General features: G+C 31.8%; 2 long non-coding RNA genes across 4 annotated transcripts; one reads left to right on the top strand and one right to left on the bottom strand.

The window, feature by feature from the left end:
- The first annotated feature begins 14,324 nt into the window (after positions 1-14,324).
- LOC112696845 (uncharacterized) lies at positions 14,325-16,996 on the top strand. Of its 2 annotated transcripts, none has more exons than XR_011862419.1 (4): positions 14,325-14,705; positions 15,307-15,359; positions 15,773-15,818; positions 16,559-16,996. It is a non-coding gene; the product is annotated as an uncharacterized lncRNA (long non-coding RNA). The 2 variants fall into 2 exon arrangements; XR_003150951.3 differs by having other exon boundaries at positions 16,356-16,996.
- Positions 16,997-17,152: 156 nt separating this feature from the next.
- LOC112696844 (uncharacterized) lies at positions 17,153-21,182 on the bottom strand. 2 transcript variants are annotated; one of them, XR_003150949.3, is made up of 6 exons: positions 20,549-21,182; positions 19,498-19,592; positions 19,267-19,404; positions 18,702-18,810; positions 18,340-18,452; positions 17,153-17,525 (listed from the first exon to the last, which is right to left on the bottom strand). It is a non-coding gene; the product is annotated as an uncharacterized lncRNA (long non-coding RNA). The 2 variants fall into 2 exon arrangements; XR_003150950.3 differs by lacking the exon at positions 18,702-18,810 and having other exon boundaries at positions 20,549-21,168.
- Between the last annotated feature and the right edge of the window lie 3,626 nt (positions 21,183-24,808).

The raw sequence follows: 24,808 nt of genomic DNA, 5'->3' as shown, positions 1-24,808 counted from the left end.
GGATGTAGCCATTGACAACGGTGATGCCCTACATACAGCTTGCCATGGAGAGGAGTAAGAAGGATTGAGTTGAAGCAATGGGAGAGCAGGCGTCCTTGAGCCATACAGTATCTCCATTCGCTAATATGAAATTCCCACCAATGAATCTGCATGAGTATTCTATCCCTTTTATAATTTATTTTCTTATTTCTATTTTCGAAAACCCATAAACCAATTTAATCTGCCTAACTGAGATTTGCAAGGTGACCATAGCTTGCTTCATACCAACAATCTCTGTGGGATCGACCCTTACTCACGTAAGGTATTACTTGGACGACCCAGTACACTTGCTGGTTAGTTGAACGGAGTTGTGTCCACACATAAGTGCCATAATAATGATTCCATACAACAACAAAAAATACTACATTAATGTGATCACAATTTCGTCCACCAAGTTTTTGGCGCCGTTGCCGGGGATTGTTCGAGTTTGGACAACTGACGGTTCATCTTGTTGCTCAGATTAGGTAATTTTCTTTCCAAAAATCTTTTTCAAAAATTTTTCTTTTATTTTTCGTTTTTCCAAAAAAATATTTTCGAAAAAATTAATAAAAATACAAAAAAAAATTAGAAAATCATAAAAATCAAAAATATTTTGCGTTTCTTGTTTGAGTCTTGAGTCAATTTTTAAGTTTGGTGTCAATTGCATGCTTTTAAAATTTTTCTTGCATTTTTTCGAAAATCTCATGCATTCATAGTGTTCTTCATGATCTTCAAGTTGTTCTTGATAAGTCCTCTTGTTTGATCTTGATGTTTTCTTATTTTGTGTCTTTCCTTGTTTTTCTTGTGCACTTTTGCATTCATATTTTCCATGCATTAAAGATTTCTAAGTTTGGTGTCTTGCATGTTTTCTTTGCATCAAAGATTTTTCAAAATAATGTTCTTGATGTTCATCATGATCTTCAAAGTGTTCTTGGTGTTCATCTTGACATTCATAGCATTCTTGCATGCATTCATTGTTTTGATCTAAAAATTTCATGCATTGAGTATTTTTGTTGTTTTTCTTTCTCATAATTAAAATATTCAAAAAATCAAAAAAATATCTTTTCCTTATTTTCCTCCAAATTTTCGAAATTTTGGGTTGACTTGGTCAAAAATTTTTTTAAATTAGTTGTTTCTTACAAGTCAAGTCAAAATTTCAATTTTAAAAATCTTATCTTTTCAAAATCTTTTTCAAAAATCATATCTTTTTCATTTTTATATAATTTTCGAAAATTTCAAAAATTATTTTTCAAAATATTTTCAAAATCTTTTTCTTATCTTTTATATCTAATTTTCGAAAATTAACTAACAAGTAATGTGATTGGTTCAAAAATTTGAAGTTTGTTACTTTCTTGTTAAGAAAGGTTCAATCTTTAAGTTCTAGAATCTTATCATGTAGTTTCTTGTTAGTTAAGTACTTTTAAAAATTAAATCTTTTTCAAAATATCTTTTTCTTAAAAATCTTTTTATCTTTTTATCTTATCTTTTTCAAAAACTTTATCTTTTTCAAAATTTGATTTCAAAATATCTTATCTAACTTCTTATCTTCTTATCTTTTTCAAAATTTGATTTCAAATCTTTTTCAAATCAACTAACTAACTTTTTGTTTGTTTCTTATCTTTTTCAAAACCAACTAACTACCTATCCCTCTCTAAATTTCGAAAATTCTCCCTCTCTTTTTCAAAAATTCTTTTTGTTTTAAATTTTAATTTTAATTATATTTTGTCTTTGATTTTCGAAAATTACTAACCTCTTTTTCAAAAATTATTTTCGAAAATTCTCTTCTCTTCTCTTCTTCTATTCAATTATTTATTTACTAACACTACTCTTCACCCCTCTTCATCTAAAAATCCGAGCTCTTCTTCATTCTTCTACCCCTTTCTTCTTCTACTAACATAAAGGAATCTCTATACTGTGACATAGATGATTCCACTTTCTTTTCTTGTTCTCTTCTTCCCTATATGAGCAGGAACAAGGAAAAAGACAAAAGCTTCCACCTCTGAGTCATGGGAGATGGAAAGACTAATATAAGCCGTCATAGCTCAGTGGTAGAACATGTGGCTGCAAATCAAGAGATCCCTGAGATACCTCAGGGGATAAATTGTCCTCCACACAACTATTGGGAGCAAATAATGATAAAAACACCAAAATCGCTAGGGATCATGCAACAGAAGCAAGGAAGAGGCATAAAGGAGCTCAAAAAGCACCATTGGATCTTCAAGAAGGCGCCACCCTCACTCAGGTGGACTCATTCCTTGTTCTAAATTTTTTTTCCTACTTTTCGTTTTTTTTTTGTTTATCTACTTCATGATCATTAGTATGTAGTAACTATGCCTTAAAGATTATGAATAATTCCATGAATCCTTCACCTCTCTTAAATGAAAAATGTTTTAATTCAAAAGAACAAGAAGTACATGAAATTCGAATTTATCCTTGAATTTAATTTAATTATATTGATGTGGTGACAATACATTTTGTTTTCTGAATGAATGATTGAACAGTGCATATGTCTTTTGATATTGTTGTTTATGAGTGTTAAAATTGTTGGCTCTTGAAAGAATGATGAACAAAGAGAAATGTTATTGATGATCTGAAAAATCATGAAATTGATTCTTGAAGCAAGAAAAAGCAGTGAAAAAGAAAGCTTGCGAAAAAAAAAAGTGGCGAAAAAAAAAATAGAAAGAAAAAGAAAAAGCAAGCAGAAAAAGCCAATAGCCCTTAAAACCAAAAGGCAAGGGTAAAAAGGATCCAAGGCTTTGAGCATCAATGGATAGGAGGGCCCAAGGAAATAAAATCCAGGCCTAAGCGGCTAAAGCAAGTTGTCCCTAACCATATGCTTGTGTCATGAAGGTCCAAGTGAAAAGCTTGAGACTGAGTGGTTAAAGTCGTGATCCAAAGCAAAAGAGTGTGCTTAAGAGCTCTGGACACCTCTAACTGGGGACTTTAGCAAAGCTAAGTCACAATCTGAAAAGGTTCACCCAGTTATGTGTCTGTGGCATTTATGTATCCGGTGGTAATACTGGAAAACAAAATGCTTAGGGCCACGGCCAAGACTCATAAGTAGCTGTATTCAAGAATCAACATGCTTAACTAGGAAAGTCAATAACACTATCCAAAATTCTAAGTTCCCAGAGACGCCAATCTCTCTGAACTACAAAGGAAAAAGTGAGATGCCAAAACTGTTCAGAAGCAAAAAGCTACAAGTCCCGCTCATCTAATTAAATTAATATTCATTGATATTTTAGAATTTATAGTATATTCTCTTCTTTTATCCTATTTGATTTTCAGTTGCTTGGGGACAAGCAACAATTTAAGTTTGGTGTTGTGATGAGCGGATAATTTATACGCTTTTTGGCATTGTTTTTAGGTAGTTTTTAGTAAGTTTAAAGCTACTTTTAGGGATGTTTTCACTAGTTTTTATGTTAAATTCACATTTCTGGACTTTACTATGAGTTTGTGTGTTTTTCTATGATTTCAGGTAAATTCTGGCTGAAATTGAGGGACTTGAGCAAAACTCTGAAAAAGGCTGACAAAAGGACTGCTGATGCTGTTGGAATCTGACCTCCCTGCACTCGAAATGGATTTTCTTGAGCTACAGAACTCCAATTGGCGCGCTCTCAACGATGTTGGAAAGTAGACATCCAGAGCTTTCCAGCAATATATAATAGTCCATACTTTATTCGAAGAATGACGACGTAACTTGGCGTTGAACGCCAAGTACATGCTGCTGTCTGGAGTTAAACGCCAGAAAAACGTCATGATCCGGAGTTGAACGCCCAAAACACGTCATAACTCGGAGTTCAACTCCAAGAGAAGCCTCAGCTCGTGGATTAATCAATCTCAGCCCAAACATACACCAAGTGGGCCCCGGAAGTGGATTTATGCATCAATTACTTACTCATGTAAACCCTAGGAGCTAGTTTATTATAAATAGAACATTTATCTATTGTATTAGGGGTCTTTGATCATTCGGTCTTGTGACCACATGGGGGCTGGCCATTCGGCCATGCCTAAACCTCTTTTACTTATGTATTTTCAACGGTGGAGTTTCTGCACACCATAGATTAAGGGTGTGGAGCTCTGCTGTACCTCAAGTATTAATGCAATTCCATTGTCTTTTATTCAATTCTCTTTTATTCTTATTCCAAGATATTCATTCGTACCCAAGAACATGATGAATGTGATGATAAGTAACCCTCATTATCATTCTCACTTATGAACGCACGTGATTGACAACCACTTCCGTTCTACATGCAACAAGAGCTTGAATGTGTATCTCTTAGATTCCCCAACAGAATCTTCGTGGTATAAGTTAGATAGATGGCGGCATTCATGAGGATCCGGAAGGTCTAAACCTTGTCTGTGGTATTCTGAGTAGGATTCTATGATTGAATGACTGTGACGAGCTTCAAACTCCTGAAGGCTGGGCGTGATGACAAGCGCAAAAGAATCAAGGGATTCTATTCCAACCTGATTGAGAACCGACAGATGATTAGCCGTGCTGTGACAGAGCATAGGAACGTTTTCACTGAGAGGATGGGATGTAGCCATTGACAACGGTGATGCCCTACATACAGCTTGCCATGGAGAGGAGTAAGAAGGATTGAGTTGAAGCAATGGGAGAGCAGGCGTCCTTGAGCCATACAGTATCTCCATTCGCTAATATGAAATTCCCACCAATGAATCTGCATGAGTATTCTATCCCTTTTATAATTTATTTTCTTATTTCTATTTTCGAAAACCCATAAACCAATTTAATCTGCCTAACTGAGATTTGCAAGGTGACCATAGCTTGCTTCATACCAACAATCTCTGTGGGATCGACCCTTACTCACGTAAGGTATTACTTGGACGACCCAGTACACTTGCTGGTTAGTTGAACGGAGTTGTGTCCACACATAAGTGCCATAATAATGATTCCATACAACAACAAAAAATACTACATTAATGTGATCACAATTTCGTCCACCAAGTTTGCTCCATCAGTTTTCACCTGAAAAAAACTCTCATTTTTAGTTCAGGCATTTTATCAAACATCAAGAAGACACCCAATGAAAAGCTTCAAAAAAACCAAACTTGAGTTCAATTTGAAGAAGAAAACTTGTGAAAAAACAAAACGGTACCTCTGATTTGTCAGCGAAATACAGAGACAAATCCATACACATTTAACAATCAAAGCCTTTCTTAATGATGATGACGAAACTACTTTTTCCGAACAATCAAAGCCGGCATCCACTTCGTTCCAGATAGAAAACCATTTATTAATATCATAAAAGTCATAGTCTACATGTATTTAAGGACAAGGTATAATATATGTAGCTATAGTAATATAAGAATCTAATAAGCAAATAAAAACTTTAAGAAATTCATCAGTCATCATCATGATATATATACCTTTAATAGTTGAAATTGGTTCAATGGAGAGAGTTTCATAAAAAGGAAGTGAAGGGTAACACTCCATATCTTGTATTGAAAACTCGTGTGCCCAACATTCCAGTGGTGGATGTTCATTACTGTTTCTACTGAAATATAGATTGAACATAAATAAATGCAACTCAGTGGCAAATAATTCACAAAAAAAGTATATATAGAGTGTTGTAACAAGTTAATCTAATTAGATTACCTGAAATAATAGTAATAATCATAATCATATAAGGAAAATTGAATGGGAAGTGGGAAAGGATATTCATCTATTTGTTGAGGGTTGAAGAAGTAGTTGCAACAAGCCATGGAGATGATGATGAGTGATGAGAGAGAGAATTGATGAAGCAAGGGATATAGTAAGTGAGTGAGGGATACGAAGAGAAGTTGGCAATATATATACGGATAATGATGAAAAGAGACAAATCCATACACATTTAACAAGAAAAGAGTTTATCACCTTGAGAAATGCTACAATTCATATCCAAAAATTTGGAGAGGTAAGCTATCTTCTCATAACTTTCTGTCTTCACATAAATTTGGAGAGGTAAACTATCTTCACAGAACTACTAAATAATTAATAAAGGAGAGAAAATTTAAGATAAATAAGGATACATAAATTGAACTAGGCAAAGCAATTACAACTAGATGCGAATACAATATACCTCTAGTACACATATCTGCGCAACATTATCAATAAACTGCCTAGAAATCAGAATTGCATCCAAAAGAAAGAAGCCCTTGTCAGTGCAACAGCAATTTCTAATCCATTTTGATTTAGGCACCATTTAACTGAGCATCAATTCAAGACGTCTCACCTTTACCAGATTTGCCCACAATGGATGCAGCAAGTACAACCTATATAGGTAAAAAAAATTTAGAACATAAATTCAAAGTTGTATAAGATAATTCAAGCAAATAGAAAGAAAGACTGAAGTATTCCCCAACCCAGTTAAATGCATCATTTTGCAAAGGAATCCAGCACTGCCCCAACCTCACAATTTTGGCTACGCTCAATGGGAAAGTAACTTGCATATAATCTAATTCATCACCAATTTTGTACGAAATAGAATTTACAGCAACCTATCATAGCTAAATTTGAGGAGAAAGAGAAATAACACTGGGTATCATAAGCTAAATCAGAAGATCCAACAGTAATCTTGAAGAACATTCAAATACAAACCTCACCATGAATAGATCTCAATTATAAGGCAAGTGTGTACAATTACACAACACGAAGCCCAAGTAAATGTATCACAGATTCAAATTACATGCACATATCAAAATTGTAGCTGAAGAGAAGCCTAAAATAAATATCGAAGTGCGGGATTGTGAGGAAACAAAAGGATTACCATGTCTGCATTCGATCTTTTAAATGACGGAAGTGATTATTGTCTCAAATTGAATCTGACAAGAAAACAAAATCTGTAACAGTGTTAGGAGCCATGAGATCAGATCGTGAGACGAGAAGAATGTGCAGTGAGGGCAAGTGAATGAAGAACTCGAAGAGAGAATACAGAAAAAAAGAGAAATAGAGATTACCGGAACGCGATCTAAAATTCAGAAGCGCAGATCTAAATGGAGGGGACTGAAACACAACTCAAACAGAAGCAGGAAAATGAAGCTCGTAAGCGATGGAGCTTCTTCGTGGACGGAGCGATGGGAGAGCGGCGGTGGTGAAAGAAGTTCCTGCGATGGGGAGAGCGGGACGGAGCAATGGAGAGAGTGTGGATGGAGAGAGGAAGAAGCTCCTGCTAAACTTGTGTGGAGTGTGAATGGATCGAGAGAGGGTAAGATCTGAGCTAGGGTTAATCTAATATTTCTGACGGAAAATTTAAATTTCAGACGGATTTTCGTTTGTAATAATTTAATAAAACGCAGCGTTTTGTCTATTTAATTACAAACGGATTTTTCTTCTGTAACTATTTTTTACGGAAAAAAATTAATTTTTTCAATGGAATTATAGACGGATTCTCTTTTCTGTCTGTAATTTATGCTAATCCATTTTTTTTGTTTTCCGACAAAAAATCCCTCTGAAATTTTCTCTGTATTTCCGTAGAATAAAATCCGTCAGAAATATCCGTCTGTAATAACTAGTTTTTTAGTAATGAAAGTGAATATCTTAATTGAAATGGCCAGAAAACGAACAAGAATGAGATGAATTGAGCTTGGAATTTTTTTTTTACATTTGAAGTAAGTTTAAAAAATAATCAAGTTTTTGGATTTACGACATCAAAATACATATCTTGATTTTATAAAGGACTTAAGTTTATATTTTAGAAAACCATTTTTAAAAGCGTTGAAAATAAAAGATAAATCTCAAAACAATTATGCTAGTTAAGTAATAATCAATTAGAGTATCAGCTAATTATAATCAACTATTATTCCAAAATTTTTTCTTTCATAATTAAAAAAAAACTCACCGAAATCCTTACCTTCTTTTTTCTTTTTCGTTATAAAAAAAATGCTAAGTACCATCGAATTTAGTAATGAACGTTACCATCGAATTTAGTGGCAGATTTTCCGACGGATAGAATAAAAATTTGTCTCTCGAATAAGTTATCGTCGAATTTAAAATTTCATCGCTAAATTTAGCGCCAAATTTACTGTGAATAAGATTTAGCAAAACACATCATTTAGACAATGACGAACACTTTACCGTCAGATTTTTCTATTGATAAATCCGACAGTAAAGGATGCGCCACCATCACCTAGAGTTGTCGCCACCATCGGTAAACAACATTGTCATCGTAGATCGTCGTCATTACTGCTACTGGAATCTCCATGGAGCCTCCATTGTGCCACCGCTGTTGGTGTCCCTTGCCATCAATCGGAGGTTATCGCCATCACCGTGGCTGAGGTCCATCGCGCTAAGGTAAGGTTGTTTTCTATTTTTTCTTTTGGTTATTTGTTATGTTACTAAATCCTAACTCCACTACTGTAGGTTTCACTACTGCCTCCAGTCACCACCACGCTTCCACCATTTTGCATCTAACATCAGACGTAATTTTCTTATAGTTTTTGTATTTTTTAGATTTTTTGTTTAGGATTTTGTTAGGTATTTTATTAAATTATTGACTAAAACTTTTAATGAAGTCTGTGATTAGGATTTGTTATATTAATTTAGTGTAATTAAAAATTAAATAATATTAGGTTAAGTAAGGTGTAATTTAGGATTTGTTTTGAGTTGATGGTATTTTGGATGATTGTTAATTTTTTGAGTTTATTATTGTCAAGTTAATTTTCTGATTATTTAAAACGGTGGTTAAAACCATCATCGTCATTTCCAAGGTAAAAATGACGTTTTTGGTTGGTTAAAATGAAAAACGATATTTTTGAACCACCATTTTTTACCCTGACAAAGTGGCGTTTTGATTAGTTAAAATGTATTTAAAATCGTTGTTTTTACTAGGTTAAAATGATATTTTTAGTTAGTTAAAACGACATTTTTGAACTCCCATTTTTACTCTGACAGTAAATTTTTTATTGATTAAAACGGCATTTGAAACTGTCGTTTTTACCGAGTAAAAGTGACATTTTTTTATCGTTTAAAAGGACAGTTTTTACTATCGTTTTGTTGCATTAAATATTTTTTTGATTAAAATGTCACAATAACAAAAAATCACAATCCATAAATAAAATATTATATAACTCATAAATAAAGTATTAAATATAATATACAATTTTTTAGTGTTAAAAATTAAAAGTAATAATTCTTATAAAAAAATTTGTCTTACTAAACTAACCAAAATACAAGCATTATAATAAGCATTAATCAGTCAAATTTACTATTTATTTGCCTAAACTATGTTAATATCTAAAATGTATTTAAACCATTTAATTAGTGTTATTTTTACTACTTAAAATATGAATATACAAAATAAATTGCTTAGTTAAATAATGATAAATAGGATTTGGAGGCCAAAAATTTTCTCCTTTTGCAATTAGTTTTAAAACAAATCTGTCTTAATTTCTTAGCCTCTTGTATGAGTTTCATTCTAAAAATTTGTTCCAATATTTTTATTTTTTGCTCCGACACTCCAACTTTATTATCCAAACTTAATTATCTCCAACATTTAAATTAAAATAATTAATTTTCATTCGATCATTAATCATCGCAATAATCTAATCTATTATTATAATTTTGGAGTTTTCAACGGAAAATGATTGAAAATGTGATTGCACTCATTCTGAAGCTTTCAACTCAAAGTCCCACATATAATAAATTTTGGATAAGTTGGGCCAAGCGTCTCTAATGCATTGTTGACTTGTTATAAGTAATTTTAGGAAATTGAGAAGTAATACCATCTCGTATAATATTTATTATATCTTACTAATTTTATAATTAAAATGTATTATATGTCACTTTTTTTATTACAATTAAAATTAAATCTTTCTTTTTAAAATTAAAAAATTTTCTCATCTCCTCCTCTCTCTCTCTTTCTAGCTCTACTCTCATTCCTTACCTGCTCTATCTCTCTTATTTTTATACCCACATTATTTCTTTTATATATCATTATGAATGATTAATTACAAATTTGACAATCAAAATGTACAACATAATATTCACTAATTATAATTAAAATTAAATTAAAATATCAAAATTAAAATTAAAATATAACTATATTATGTATTACTAATCTTACAATCAAAATATACTACATTTTACTCTTTCATTGCAATTAAAATCAATTTTTTTTCCAAAATTAAAAAATTTTCTCCTCTTCTCCCTCTCTCTCTTTTTTCTATCTCTCTCATTTTTGCACCCATTCTATCTCTCTTATTCTTATACCTATTTTATCTCTTTTATATATCATTATCAATGACTAATTACAAATTTGACAATCAAAATGTGCAATATGATATTCTCTAATTGTATTTAAAATTAAATTAAAGATAAAATTAAAATTAAAATATAACTATATTATATTACTAATTTAACAACTAAAATATATCACATAACACTCATTAAAATTAAAATGAATATTTTTTTCAAAATTAATAAACTCCCTTCTTCCATCCTCTTATTTACCCTTCCTATTCTGTATATAACTTATAGTTTATATTTTATATTACTAATTTGATAAATCAAAATGTGTTGCAAAATATTCTTTCATTACAATTATAATAAAATCTTTTCTCCAAACTTAATAAACCCTCTGTCTCCTTTTTCTTGATGGTTCTCTCTCTTTTCTCTCTCATTCTTTTTTTTTTATATTTTTGTTCTACAAAAAATAAAATTAATAAAACAATATAATTCAAATAAATTCATAAAATTATAAAAAATATATTAAATTTATAATTAAATATAATTAAAAAATAATTTTTTAATATTATTCACATAAAAATATGTTATTATTATTATTATATGCATAATTTTTTTAGTTTTTTAATTTAGTTTTAAATTTTTACTACTTATCTTTTTAATCTATATTTTTATTTTTTTCAAATATTTATTACATATAATTTAATTGATAGAAACTTTTTTTTCATATGATTTTTTTTGTAAAAGTAGTTTGATTATATAATTTTTTTAATTTCTGTTATAGTCTATAATATCAAAACAAAACCAATGTAGTTTCAAAAAATTTATATTCCTATAATATTATTGCGGACAAAACCACTAATAAATAAATAAATAAAAGCAGAAACCATAGCACAAAGCAGTTTTATGAAATCAGTTGTATAACATAGTAATGCCTTTTGAGAGGAAGATGAAGTAAAAGGAACAAAATTTAAAATGAAACAGAAACACACAAAAAAGGAACATTGATTAGTTTAATAGCAGTTAGAAAGTCTATTCGCAGGATATTTCCCAGTAAGCTTTCATGTGGAGGAGATTCCCTCTGGGAGAATTGCAGTTGTTCTCTCGGGCTATTTCGCCAATTCGCCGCCAGTGCCACTAACTTATCTAATGTCACTCACCTCAGGTAATTTTGTCAAGCATGTATGTATCCATTTTAGTGTACCTACACGATGAAGAAAGAAAGGATGCAACCAAAAAAAGGGTCCATTCAAGAAAAAGAAGAATAAGGAATACATGTAGGCCACTATCATCCAAGTCCATTCAATATTCTGCCTACTATTCCATTTCCTTTTCCCATTACAGATCTTCCAAGATCTCTCTCCTTGTTGCCAATTCAGTATTTATTTAAGCTGAATCAACCCTATTCCCTTTCCCGATTTGCTTCTGTCATAGGAATGTATTTTCCTTTTTTTCAAAATTGAACTATATTACGGCTCATAAAGAGGACAAATCATAATAATAATAATTTCTTTCGGTTCGTCATAATTGATGGTTTAATCCACCAAATACAGTTTTCGATGGTTATTACCCGTTTTTCCATGTGTTGCTTAATACCGTGAAGTTATTTACCGGAAAAAATGAGAGAAAAAGGCATAAGATGTCACCTTTGCTGAGGTGCCAGTTGCTGTAGACAATAGCTTCTCTATTGATTGATACTCAAAGGTCAGAGATTCATAATATCATTGAATCAATTTGAAAAACATCATAAAAAATATGAAAAGCATTGAATCAATTTGGCACAAACAATTATAGAAACTAAACCAAATGTTGGAGCATGAGCAAAAATAATTTCAAATCATAGAATCAAATTTTGCTTTTTAAGTAAAAGATGGCACCAGAACATTGGAAAATTCTGAAGCAACTAAGATTCCAATTCATAGTCTATATCCAAATGCTCCACTCCACCAGCCGTTAAATTACAAAATATGGGCAAACTATTAACCAAAGTTGACATATATGCAGGGACAGACATAGGGCAACTTTTTTAAAAAAAGATTAATAGTAATAAGTTATTAAGTATGATTTAATTTTTTAAAAATTTTATTTAGTATTTAGTTTAATATAAATGAAATTCTAATTTAACTTAAATATTAATAATTTTTAATATTTAAAAAATAAGTAACAATATTAAAAAAATCTAAAAATATATTATTACTAATATTTTTAAATTAAACAAAATTTTTCAAATCTCATCAAGTAGATTTTTTTTTCTTCTTGTGAGTGTCTTTTTTGATTTATTTGGTATTAATTCTCTATGTTTCAATACAATTACTACAATTGAGAGATCTATTTCAACTATAAATGTTGTGAAGAATAACTCAGAAACAAAATAAAAGATGAATTTCTTGCTAATTGTCTTTTAGTTATATTAAAAAGAAAATTTCTGAAAAATTTGACACAAATTCTATTATCGATAAATTTTATGATACGAAAAATTAACCACTTTGTTAATAAAAAATACATACATTTGTGACAGGAACATAGAGACTAGTAATTATTATTATCAACTCAAGTTAATAATTAATTGATGAACTTTATTATATTAATTATACTTTTAACAAAAGTGAACTTTCTTGATACTCTTCTACTCCTTGATGTAAACACTATATATATGGCATGATAAACAAAAATGAGATAGTGAAAATGGTAAGCTACTCCATACTCATGTGATTTTACCCTATTTTTTGAATTATTGTTTTTTTTTGGTGACTTTCTTGAATTATTGTTTAAAATACGTAATCGATTTTTAAAATGATATTAAATCAATTTTAAAATAGAAGAAAAGCAAAATTCCTACTTATATCGAGCAAAAGCAGAAGCGAGTATAACTAAGCATGTAGCGATTTGAAAGATTTAAGCTATAATTTTCAAATTGAAGCTGTAAAAAGAAGAAATAACACTCACATATATGAAGCTATTTTCCTGTGCTTGGTTTTCATCATCAAACATTGTCATTATCAAAATTTAGATTACATTTTCACCGTTACCACAAATTTTCGAGCAAGAAAGCGAACACAAAAAGAAAGAGATAGAGAGAAGTACATACCGTCGAAAGTTTTAACATCCATTCTACTAGAAATGTAACCCTTAACTAAATGACAACAAATCACATCCTCGCGCAGCGCTTAAACTGAACCAAAATAGTAATGTATAAAATTAAAGCATAATCATAAAATTCAAGAAAATGGGCAAAAGTGGAGAAGTAATAAATCAGATATGTAAATTATTTCATGATAGTAATTGAGTAGTAATTCTTCAATATACAAAGAATGAAAGAGAGTTATTGAAACACTAAATTGGAAGTAATTAAATTATTAAAATTTGTAAGAAGCAAAATAACAAAAACATAGAGTGAATTATTACTAAATATTTGTGAATCAAATTCATGTTGCCATTGATGTGTCGTATGCATCATTTCTGCAATTTTATAATTGGCAATTGAAGATTATCAAGCAAATAAAAAAGAAGACACTAAAAAAAGACTAAAAATATTTTAATTCTTACAAGAGCATAGAATCTGAGTTTCAAATAAATAATTTAAGGTGTTTGCTATGGTACGATGATAAATTCATACGTACCAATACGTTTAAAATATGGACAAGTAGTAACAAGTCACGTGGAATTTATTTTCCACATCAACATTTAATTTTTTCTTTTTTAAATATATATTATATCACCACTTTTACATATATACCCTTTAATTAAATAAAAATAAAAATATATTTTTTATTTAATTTTATAAAAAGTCTTAAACATTCTTATTTTATTTGATTAGACAAAAATATCCTTTTAAATTAATCAAATTTTAGAATTCAATTAATTCTAATTTTATAGTTTCAATTAATTTAAACAACAAAACAAAAACATATAAAAAAACAAAAATCAATCGTTCTTGGTATTCTCCAATTCCCCTAATCATTCATCCCCTCTCTGAAGCAAAGCAAAACATATCAAAAAAATAAAAAATTAATCTGTTCTTCATCTTCTCCTAATATCATTCGTGCCCCCTCCTCTCTGAAACACACCAAAACTGCAAAACTCTAGCAATAATTGACTGCATTGATCTCTGTAGCTAGCCACCCACGAAATTTAAAGAACCTAAACCCTAAACCCTAAACCACTCAACTCTGAAAATGCGGCGTCTTTCTCCTCTATGGAAGTTCTTTAAATACCCCTTCGCCCTCCATCGTCGAGCCCCGTCCAGCCGTTGTCGTCCAGCACCTCTCCCTTTCTGGCGCCTCTCCCAGTGTGTCTGGTTCTACCACTCAACAAACTTATTCCCATATGGCCAACAAGAGTAGAACGAATGAAAGGCAGATATTGAATAAATAGATATTGAGTAAAAACCATAAAGGTATTGAAGAGATGTGGTTAGAGGTTCTATAGAGGATTCAAGTTACTGGACTGAGAGAATTTTTGTATAAAGAAGGCAAGCTGATCTCTGTCAGTTTTAGAGCAGGTAAACATCAATTCCTCGCTGTTCATTTTTGCATGTTGCTTTGTGAAGAATTAGGTAAACTGGTTTGTGTATTTGATTACACTTAATGTTAGTCAACTGAAGGGCCTTGTAGCAAAATGCATTAAAAACTTGCTTTTGGGTTCGTCATAAACTCATATACATATACAAACTAGTGGGAGAGACTACCTAGATATTTAAACGTCTATGATTAATCTAGTATATGTTTATTCTCAGATACTCTGTAATCAAATACCTAGGTGTTTAAGATTGCTTGAGTACTATGACAATTTACACAATTCAAATTATACATGGAACATGCAAGATTGTAAATGTCTATGCTTCCACAGATATGCTAATTCTTATGATGTTCATGTTGCAAACTGAAGAAAATGAAATTACTAACCTGCTGAATTCTCCATCAACGATTGTGAAATCTGCTGTCGAATAATTAATTAACTGGATGAACAATTGGTCATGGTGCAAATATGGCTGCTATTTCACCTATGAAGTTATATGTGCATTTTGAAAATTGAGTGTATTTGAATCAGTTGTTTTCATTGCTGCCAGGACATACTCCTAACTGGCTTATATTTATGAATAGGTAACCTCGTGTAAGCTATGGCGGCAAGTGGGAGAATCTTTCAAACCTCCTAAGTAAGAACCAACGTCCCCTATCTTGTCTTGATTGTGTTCATGGCTCATTGAAGAGTCTCTTCAAATGGACAAGTTATAGTACTTTGTATCTCTGTGTTATTAGATTTCAAATCTGTGATATGCATTCGTTCTAATTTTCTAAGTAATGTCATGGTAATGGTAGTGTGTATTGGTTATGATGATGAGACCAATTAACTGTTTTCATGTATTATGAATGGTTTCTCGATTTTCTTATGCATGGGAAAGTATACTTTTCAAGCTATTATTTTCATTATATAATAAGTGATATTTTTTTGGTTGTTTTAGGGGGTTGGAGGGTATGTGTGGGGAGAAGGGCTACCAAATTCTTATAGCTTTTTGGATGAATTGCTTGCTTATGACTGATTATAATGTTCTGTTTTTAACACATGCAGGACATGTACCACAGTTTCATGGACTTTCCCTGGGTTTTATGAGAAGGTGGTTTTAGATTAATGTTAGACTTCATCTTTTGAAAAAAAATATTTTATGAAATAAATTATGTTTTCAAATTGTTGAAATGTCTATGCATGCTTAGTGTTTCTTTGAAGCCTCTGTTTAGGCTATTTGTGTGGACATTACTATTATTAACATTTGGTTTATTTTAGATAATGTCACTTTCCTGGAAATTTTCATGTTAGCATACCGGATGATCTGTAAGATGTCAAGATGATGAGTGTTCAAGTTATGGCCTTATTAGAGAAAATTTTGGCTCTTAAGTAGTGGCATTGTCCAAATTTCTATATAATCTATTTAATACCTTAGACATATATGCTTATTTTGTTATTAGCTATTCCATTTTCAAGATTTCTGAAAGATTTACCAGATATTGTGCATATAAATGTAGGCATGCTCTTTTTCAAATGTGTTATTCGTTTTTAATATTTCTGATGTACTACTGCATGCACTTCTTGATTATGAAAGACATAAGATAAAAGGTGGTGAGCTGAGTGTTCCAATTCGTTTTTAATATTTCAGAACTTTGCGTTTTTCCCTTCTGTGCTTGGCCAAGATGATTCCCCACTTGGTTCAAATTCTGTTGTAATAACAAATGCTTCAATACGTGATGTATAGTTAGAGTCTGCTCATGTTCAGTTTTCTAATTCTAGTGATGCTCAGACTTTACTTGAAAAGGAAGAAGAAAATACTAATTCTAATATCCTTCCTACAAGTGTTGATAGAACTGAAGAATCGCCTTCAGCTCAAGCTCTGATAAACGATGCTGCAAAAGAATGGAACTTACCGGCAAGATATCCTACGGAAATGAAGAGAGAAAAGAGGAAAGCCAAGAGCAGACCATATTGGATACAATTAGTATGTTGCTCATCAGTGGATCTTCAAATAAGGCAAAAAATTGCCATATGATGGTTATGGTTATAGTTATAGTTATTTTCATACTATTTGGGGTCTTGTCTGCTTCTAGAGTTGAGATACATATTTTGATCATGCGTCTCATTCTATTGAACTGAGTAGCCTCCTAGAAATTTGGTTGTATATTTGAAGCATGTTCAGTTGCCATTACTGTTTATGTTATTTTAATGTATCATTATCATGGCTTTGGTGCCTTGTTATACATTGAAAATTAAGAAAACGTTGTGATCTTGTGAGCTTTACAAGTAGGGAGGATTTTAGTCCAATATGTAAGGACTCAACCTTTTATTATTGTTGTGTTTTGAACTTCCATCCAAAAACTGTTAGACGATTTAAAGTACATAAATAAATAAATACTGTCGATAATAAGCTCGCTATTTAGTCCATAAAAATACATGTGAGTGTGATCCTTAAAAGTGCAGTACGACTGGGTATATCATTATCCTTAAAAGTGTCACTGTCAAATGTCAATTATGCAAAATTGGAACATTCTCCTTCCTAAACTTCATATGCAAACCCTGAAATTTCATTATGCAGTTTTCAGTCGATTGTCTTTAAACCCTAGATACTTCCTCTCCCTATTCACCACAAATTTCGCTTCTCAGCCATCCCAATGCTCAAAGCAAATCTGTCCAATGACAACCATCAGTTTTTCTTGCAACACTTACAACAACATCAAGGTACTCCGAAAAATTCCTGATAAGATCACATGTTTTCTCCAAAAGCGATCTTTTGGCATGTTTGGGAACTGAGAGCTGGTTCTTGTTTGCATTAGGCCTGGGGTAATCAGCATGAAAAATAAACAGCCAGAATAAACATTAGAAATGGACGCAGAAAGTTGTATTTGTTGCTGAATTAAAATGATAGAGAGGATATTAAAGAGACCTCTCAATTCTCAAAACAATCACAATTACTCAGAGAATTTGAAACCCTTCTCTGTATCCTATCACTTCTATTTATACTAATCAAATGACTAAACCATTGTAACCAAGTACTCCTAGCTAACTCTTACTAATGGTAATAAACTCATATACAAATGTGATTCTAACACTAAAATATCAAGTTTAAGCACCATGAAATTTCAAAGGAAAATGACAAAGAAACTACAGGCAAATACCAGGTTGTTTCAACATCAGATAAATATTCAGTTTCATATTGTGAATATAGAACCGTGAAGAGATCCCATTGATGATGTACACTTCTGCATCTAATTTTGTGTTTGGTTTGGAAAGAAAACTAAAATCTTGATCTAGGAAGTGTATAAAATTACGCTTTAAGAATTTTTCCCAACATTTTGCCCAAATGTCACCCATTTTGTCATTTTAAATGAGAGAAGAACCTCATTTCACTTGTAATGAGCTCATGCCACTCTTAAGTGCAGCTTAACAGAGTTGTTATATGCAAAGAGTCGGTTCAATGAAGCAGCAAGAACAAGAGATTCCCCTAATAAAATTTGGCATAAAGTTTGTTTGAAGTAACAATATGGTTCACGAGAGCACATGCATTGTTTGATCCATATAATCATAAGCACAACCACAGGTTGAAATTCACAAATTAGACAGATACCATTATTAACCTTTCTGAGAAGTACCTGGATATATCTGCTTCAAATACCGTAAAAAGAAGCCACTCTAGACAATGTGAAAAATGAGGCTTCTCAGCTGATAAATCTGCCAGCCTTAAAGCTTCTTCAATTTTGTCCCTCTAGTAGAAACATAAATAAATAAAAGTAAATCCAACTGGGGATCTAATAGATAAAAACAATTTCATTAAGATGAGGAGAAGGAAAATACAAATTGGGGATAAGCATTCCCCTATACAAAAGTAAAACCAAAAAACAAAAGATTTATCTATAACAAATCCACTTTTTTTGGGGAACAGAGATTTGATTAGAACAAAAAAGAATTTTCAAAAGTGGATACGCCATCTCAATGTATATCAAGGTATAGCAACCTTAAAAGATATGTGACAACAACACACAGATACAAGTTCAAATAATATCCATGTCTCCGTTTTTGTTGGTGTAATCAACTAAGAAACTGAGAAGGTCCCTTCTCCAACCCTGCCATAAAAAGTATAAGGATGAATAAGTATAATAACTGCTGAAAACATGACATGAAGTTGGTCAACAGGCGAGTCGTAGGAGCTACACAAATATAGCAATTGAGAGATCTTATATGCACTACTTAGTAGTTAGTATACACTTCTCTTATATACCTATTAAAAGTGATTGATAAAAAGTGAGAAAAGATAAAAAAATTCCTCTTTTATATCATAAACGAAAGGTGTACAAGAAAGGTGCACAATAAATGTGGTACATTTCTCCATTGACAAAGTATTAATGAGTGCCATATAGTAGTAGTAGTTGATAACATCAACATTCAAGCCCTGAGATGACCAAGACAAGCACTAATGATCTTATGATTAAAAAGGAAAAGTCAATTTATATATATCTGTAGATAAATAAGTTATTACAGCTTCATGCATCACTTAACAACAGTCCAACTGAGGGACTTACTTTGAAGATGTTGCTATGAAGGTTTCAGATATCCTGCTCATCCATCTCCTCAAGAATAACATATTTGCCATCAGAATCTGTTGTGTGAAGCACTGCCACGTCGCCTTCACCAAAATGGCCTTCTGAAGCTTCAGATATCTAAAATAGAAAAATAGACCGAAAAACATATAAACAAGCATAATAGAATTAAAGGAAAAAGAATTTTGGAAGACAAGTTTGTTGATGACTTACTTGTACTAGTTGAATAAACTGACACCAAACAGAATAGTGCAGAGACCGAGTCCTTTCACCCATGTAAATTTATCATGAAAGTACAATACCGCAACCTACACATAAACAACATATAATCAGAAAGTGCAAGTAAATCTACAATCAGCAACTGCAACACTAAGAAACCTCTATCTTATTCGAACATAGCATGCAACCGTTATAAAAAATATAGTACTAAATTAATTCATATACTGAAGCAATGTAATCTTGACAAAATGATACCGAAAGATCTGGTAATAAACATACAAGATTAAGAGGAACCACTGGATATTCATATCAAAAGCTATCTATCTATCTATCTATCTTATAACAAAATTTTCAGCCAAATTTTTAACAAAGTTTCAGCACATTCTTAACAAAGAGTAACAAATTTTTTCAAATCTTTCTGATGTTAAGCATATTAGAAAAAGAAACCCAACTTTCAGGAGACAGTAACAAAATCATGAAATTTGAGCAAGATCAAATACAGACCAAAAATAGAACAACACTCACAGAGCCAAAAATCAAGAACAATCAGCACAACATACTAAACAGAGCCAGAAATCAACAACAATCAGCAACTAAGATTAGAATACAGCAACATATAATCACCCTAAATCCTAAAATCAATAAATCTATCAACAAAAATTCAAAAACAGCAGATTCAAAAGTTAAAAAACACTAAAACAGCAGCAGCAACATAACAAGTGGCATGACATTCAGAAATCAAAAGCACATCAACAGAGCAAGTAGTTAAGTTACAGTGGTGATATCACTCAGATGCATGTCAATAAAAAATAAAGAACACATAAAAAAGCAACACAGCAACACACAAAACAGCACCACAGTAGAAGCTCATTCAAAAAATATCACAACACAAAAAAATAGCAACAGAACAGAACTAGAGCTCATTAGTAATCAAATAATCATTCAATAAAAAATTAAAACACAGAACATTCAAATATTCAGTAATCAAATAATCATTAAACATGGCATAAATAAAAAATGCAGAAGAAGTTAGCAGTGAACTGACCGTCGAAGTCTAAGGTTTTTTTCTTGGTTGAGCTTCTGCTCTCGGAACTCGAAGGAAGGAAACTGGAATGGAGATGGGTTTTTCTTCTGAGCAGTCTGAGAAGAGGGAGGCAGAATCGTGACAGAGACAGAGGCCAGGCGACGAACACAACTCAGAAGACGGTGGTGGGTTAGAAGAATCTGCGACGACCAGACAAAGACGATGGTGACTGAGCGCCCGACAGACGGCGGCAGGAGCGCGATAGAGCAGATGAATACCAGAAATTGACGCGCCGAGCTCGAGGAAGAAAAAGCTGCGATTCTTGAAGGAGGAAGAAGCACGGACAACCAGACGACGATGGTAGTGCCTGAGAGCGACGGACGGCGGCAGTCCTTGCGGCAGTGGTGGAGAAGCTAGGGTTTCCTGTTTCAACTTTCTTTTTTGATTTGGGGAGAAGCTGTTAAGATAGGGGTTTGGAATGAAGATTGAAGGTAAGGGGAAGGAAGGTCATCCGTGCAGGAACCAAAACGACATAGTTTAATCCAAAACCATTACGTCGTGCGAAGCACAATGAGACAGCTGAGAGAGATTGGGGAGCAGAGAGACGAGAAGGTTTCTAAACCTAGATGAAGAACAATTTTAGTTTTTTTTTTAATATATTTAACACATATGAAAAATAATTTTAATTTTTTATTTTTTTAATATGTTTTTGTTTTGTTGTTTTAATTATTTGAAACTATAAAATTAGGATTAATTGAATTTTAAAATTTGAATAATTTAAAAGGATATTTTTGTCTAATCAAATAAAGAAAAGATGTTTAAGTCTTTTTATAAAATTAAATAAATAAATATTTTTTATTTTTATTTAATTAAAAGGGTGTTTTAGTAAAAGTAGTGATATACTATATATTTAAAAAAGAAAAATAAAATGCTGACGTGGAAAATAAATTTCACATGTCTTATTATTATTTGTCTATATTTTAAACGTATCGATACGTATAAATTTATCATCGTACCGTAGCAAACACCATAATTTAGTCCTGCTAAGATTTAGAAAGGTTGACACACCACAATAATGGACAGAAATGAGAAAAATAAGCATGATATTTTAACTAATGATGGTCATATAGTTAACTAACAAACATCTATTCTTAATACAGTTGATAACTATTTGCTTTGCTTAAACTTATTTTATATATAATGTCTTTAATTTGACTAGCATCTACTTTTTTTTATATACTTTATAGGATTGCTTTCAAACTCAATGAAAAATTAGTAACACTAACCATCATATTATTTATTTTATACCATATGATCCTTAAAGTAATTACAAAATGGAAGTAGTAGGGAGGAAAGACATTACTAGTAGTAGAATCTTGCCATAAGATTAAAAAAGAACTTATAATTAAATTTGAAGACACATGCCCTATATAAAAAAACTTATCAAAACAATATAAATGTGAATTAAAAAATATAGAAAAATCAAGTGCATCATCATTATTTTATGAGGTCTGCTACACATATAAGTTTTTTTTGGCTTACAAGTCTTACAAGTTGGTACAAGCCCAACAAAAAACACGCATTACACTCCCACATTTAAGAGTAAATAAACGCACGTTATTCAACCACTTTCTGTTTTCAAAGCGCGCTACTCACCATGCATTATAAATGACTCTTCTTCTTCCTCTATGAAAACGAGTTTCTTGCCAAATTTGAAGATAATGAAACTTTAGAAATACACCCAAACGATTACAGAAATACACTCAAATAATTACAGAAATACACCTAAAAGATTACAGAAATACACCCAAATGATTACAGGAATTCACCCAAACGATTATAAAAATACACCCAAAGGATTACAGAAATACACCCAAAGGATTACAAAAACTACACCCAAAGGATTTAAGAAATACACCCAAAATTCGTTGAAGTACACCTTATGCATAATTCAGAACTCTTTCTCTTTCTCCTCCTCATCTTCTACTACTTCTTCTTCTTCTTCAAAAATGATTTCAGAGCTTGATGTAAAAAAATAATGAAAATCGAGAATAATGAAGAAAGAAAACAGAGAGAAAAGCACGTAAATGAAGAAGGAGAAAGAGAAGGCAAGAAACGAAAGAAAAGAAGAAGAAGAAGAAGAAGAAGAAGAAGAAGAAGAAGAAGAAGAAGAAGAAGAAGAAGAAGAAGAAGAAGAAGAAGAAGAAGAAGAAGGAGAAGAAGGAGGAGAAGAACGTGCAGTAAGAAGAAGGTGCAGTGAGTAATGGTTGAAGAAGGAGAAAGAGAAGACAAGAAACGAAAGAAAAGAAGAAGAAGAAGAGGAAGAGGAAGAAGAACATGCAGCAAGAAGAAGAAGAAGGTGCAGTAAAAATGTGCAGTAATGGTTGAAGAAGGAGAAAGAGAAGGCAAGAAATGAAAGAAAAGAAGAAGAAGAAGAGGAAGAGGAAGAAGAATGTGCGCAAAAAGAAGAAGAAGGTGCACTTGTAAAGACTTGTATAAAAAACGCTTGTATGTGGAGAATTTCTCTTATTTTACAAGTTGAGCATAATAACAACTATATTTGTGATGAAACAACTATATTTGTGATGAAATTGTTAACATAACAAGTTCAATGCATGTACAAGTCTTCGAGCAGAGTTTACGTGAGCTTGCGAACAAGTGTGTTTTTCCAAGTAAAATCTAGGTCCTTGCTTAGTATAATAATAACTATAGTAATAGCTATAACTGAACCCTATCATTTTATCAAACATAATATAAGAATTCATTCGCACAACAACGAGAATACATTTATTTTTTTAAATAAAGAAAATCTAAATAATATACTTCTGGTTCAACTTAGCGATATTCATATTAAAGAAGAGATCATTACTATATCAAAAAGCAGATAAACGCACTTTTAAACCGTAGAATGTAAAAAAATAGAAAATTGACATGCCAATATAGAGCGAAAAGGAGGCACTGAGGATTTTAAAGAAGAAGACACAGAGGACGGGAAGGAAGAAGCCAAAGGATATCGTCACTAGAGGAGAAGTCGTCGAAAAAGATTGCGACTGGAGGAGATGTTGCCGAAGAAGATCACCGCTGGATAAGGTGTCGTTCGGAGAAGATCGTCACTAGGGGAGATGTCGTCAGAGAAGATCGTCGTTGGAAGATATCATTACAAGAGGCGAATGCAGAAGGAGATCACCTCTAGAGAAGTTGTTGCTGGAGGAGATGTCACTGAAAAAGATCATATTTGGTGGAGATCGTCGAAGAACGCAAGATGTCATACCTTCATTTTAGAGAATGCCACTTAGAAGATCGTCGGAGAAAGCCGCTGAGAAGATCGTCACCAGAGCCGTCGCTGGAGAAATCATCACACAGATTGTCGTTTCGGGTTTCAATCGTTGGAGAATGCTGCTGAGAAGATCGCTGGAGCAAATTTATTTTTTCGGGTTTCATTTTTACCATATAAGCGTTAGGGTTTCCCTTGGTTTTTGGCCTTTTCTTTTTGATAATGGCTTTGATATGGCAGTTGAAAACCACCAAAATCACAAAAGAAGTGCCATGTTAGGAAAATTAATTATGGCAACATCATAAAATGCCATAATACTCGAATATTATGGCGGTTCTTTAAAATTGCCGTAATATAAATGCCATTTTAAAATTTTTTTTATTGTGTCTGAATTAATTTTAGCTTGTTAATTTTTTAAGTTAATTATTGACTTATTGTTGATTGTTGTTAATTTTCTGTGTTGATTGTTGTCTGAGGTAATTGTTTTATGAGTTAATTAGTGTTAATTGTTGTTAATTCTCTAAACTAATGTTAGCTTATTAAATTTTAAAGTTAATTATTAACATATTATTGATTGTTGTTAATTTTTTGAGTTTATTGTTGTAACACTCTACCACATAGAGCTTTACACCTAGGATGTAAAACAGATGTGCAAAGGCGCTACGACCTCTAAAAATAAAATATAAATACGTATAATAGTAGAAAGAATGTAGTATACTAGGAGCCTTGAAAAATAGATAAAACAAAATTGCAAAATTAAAAGCGTAATGCTTGGGAAAAGATTACTTGCGTACAAAGAAAGCTAAGGTTCATGAACATATATATACAGAAAGTAAGAACAGATGGTCAAGGGTACAAGATAACAAGCTCTTAACTCAGCCTGTGAAGCTAAGGATGGACGGAGAATATTTACATACATATATAATTATATATACAAATCCCATAACCCAAAATACACAAAAGAGGTCCTACTTCTCCATACACCTCTAAGAGGCACAACAATAAAA

Source organism: Arachis hypogaea, chromosome 6, assembly GCF_003086295.3.
Source record: "Arachis hypogaea cultivar Tifrunner chromosome 6, arahy.Tifrunner.gnm2.J5K5, whole genome shotgun sequence".
Taxonomy (NCBI): Eukaryota; Viridiplantae; Streptophyta; class Magnoliopsida; order Fabales; family Fabaceae; genus Arachis; species Arachis hypogaea.
Note: the sequence above shows the minus strand (reverse complement) of the source record. Positions and strands in the feature narration are given on the sequence as shown.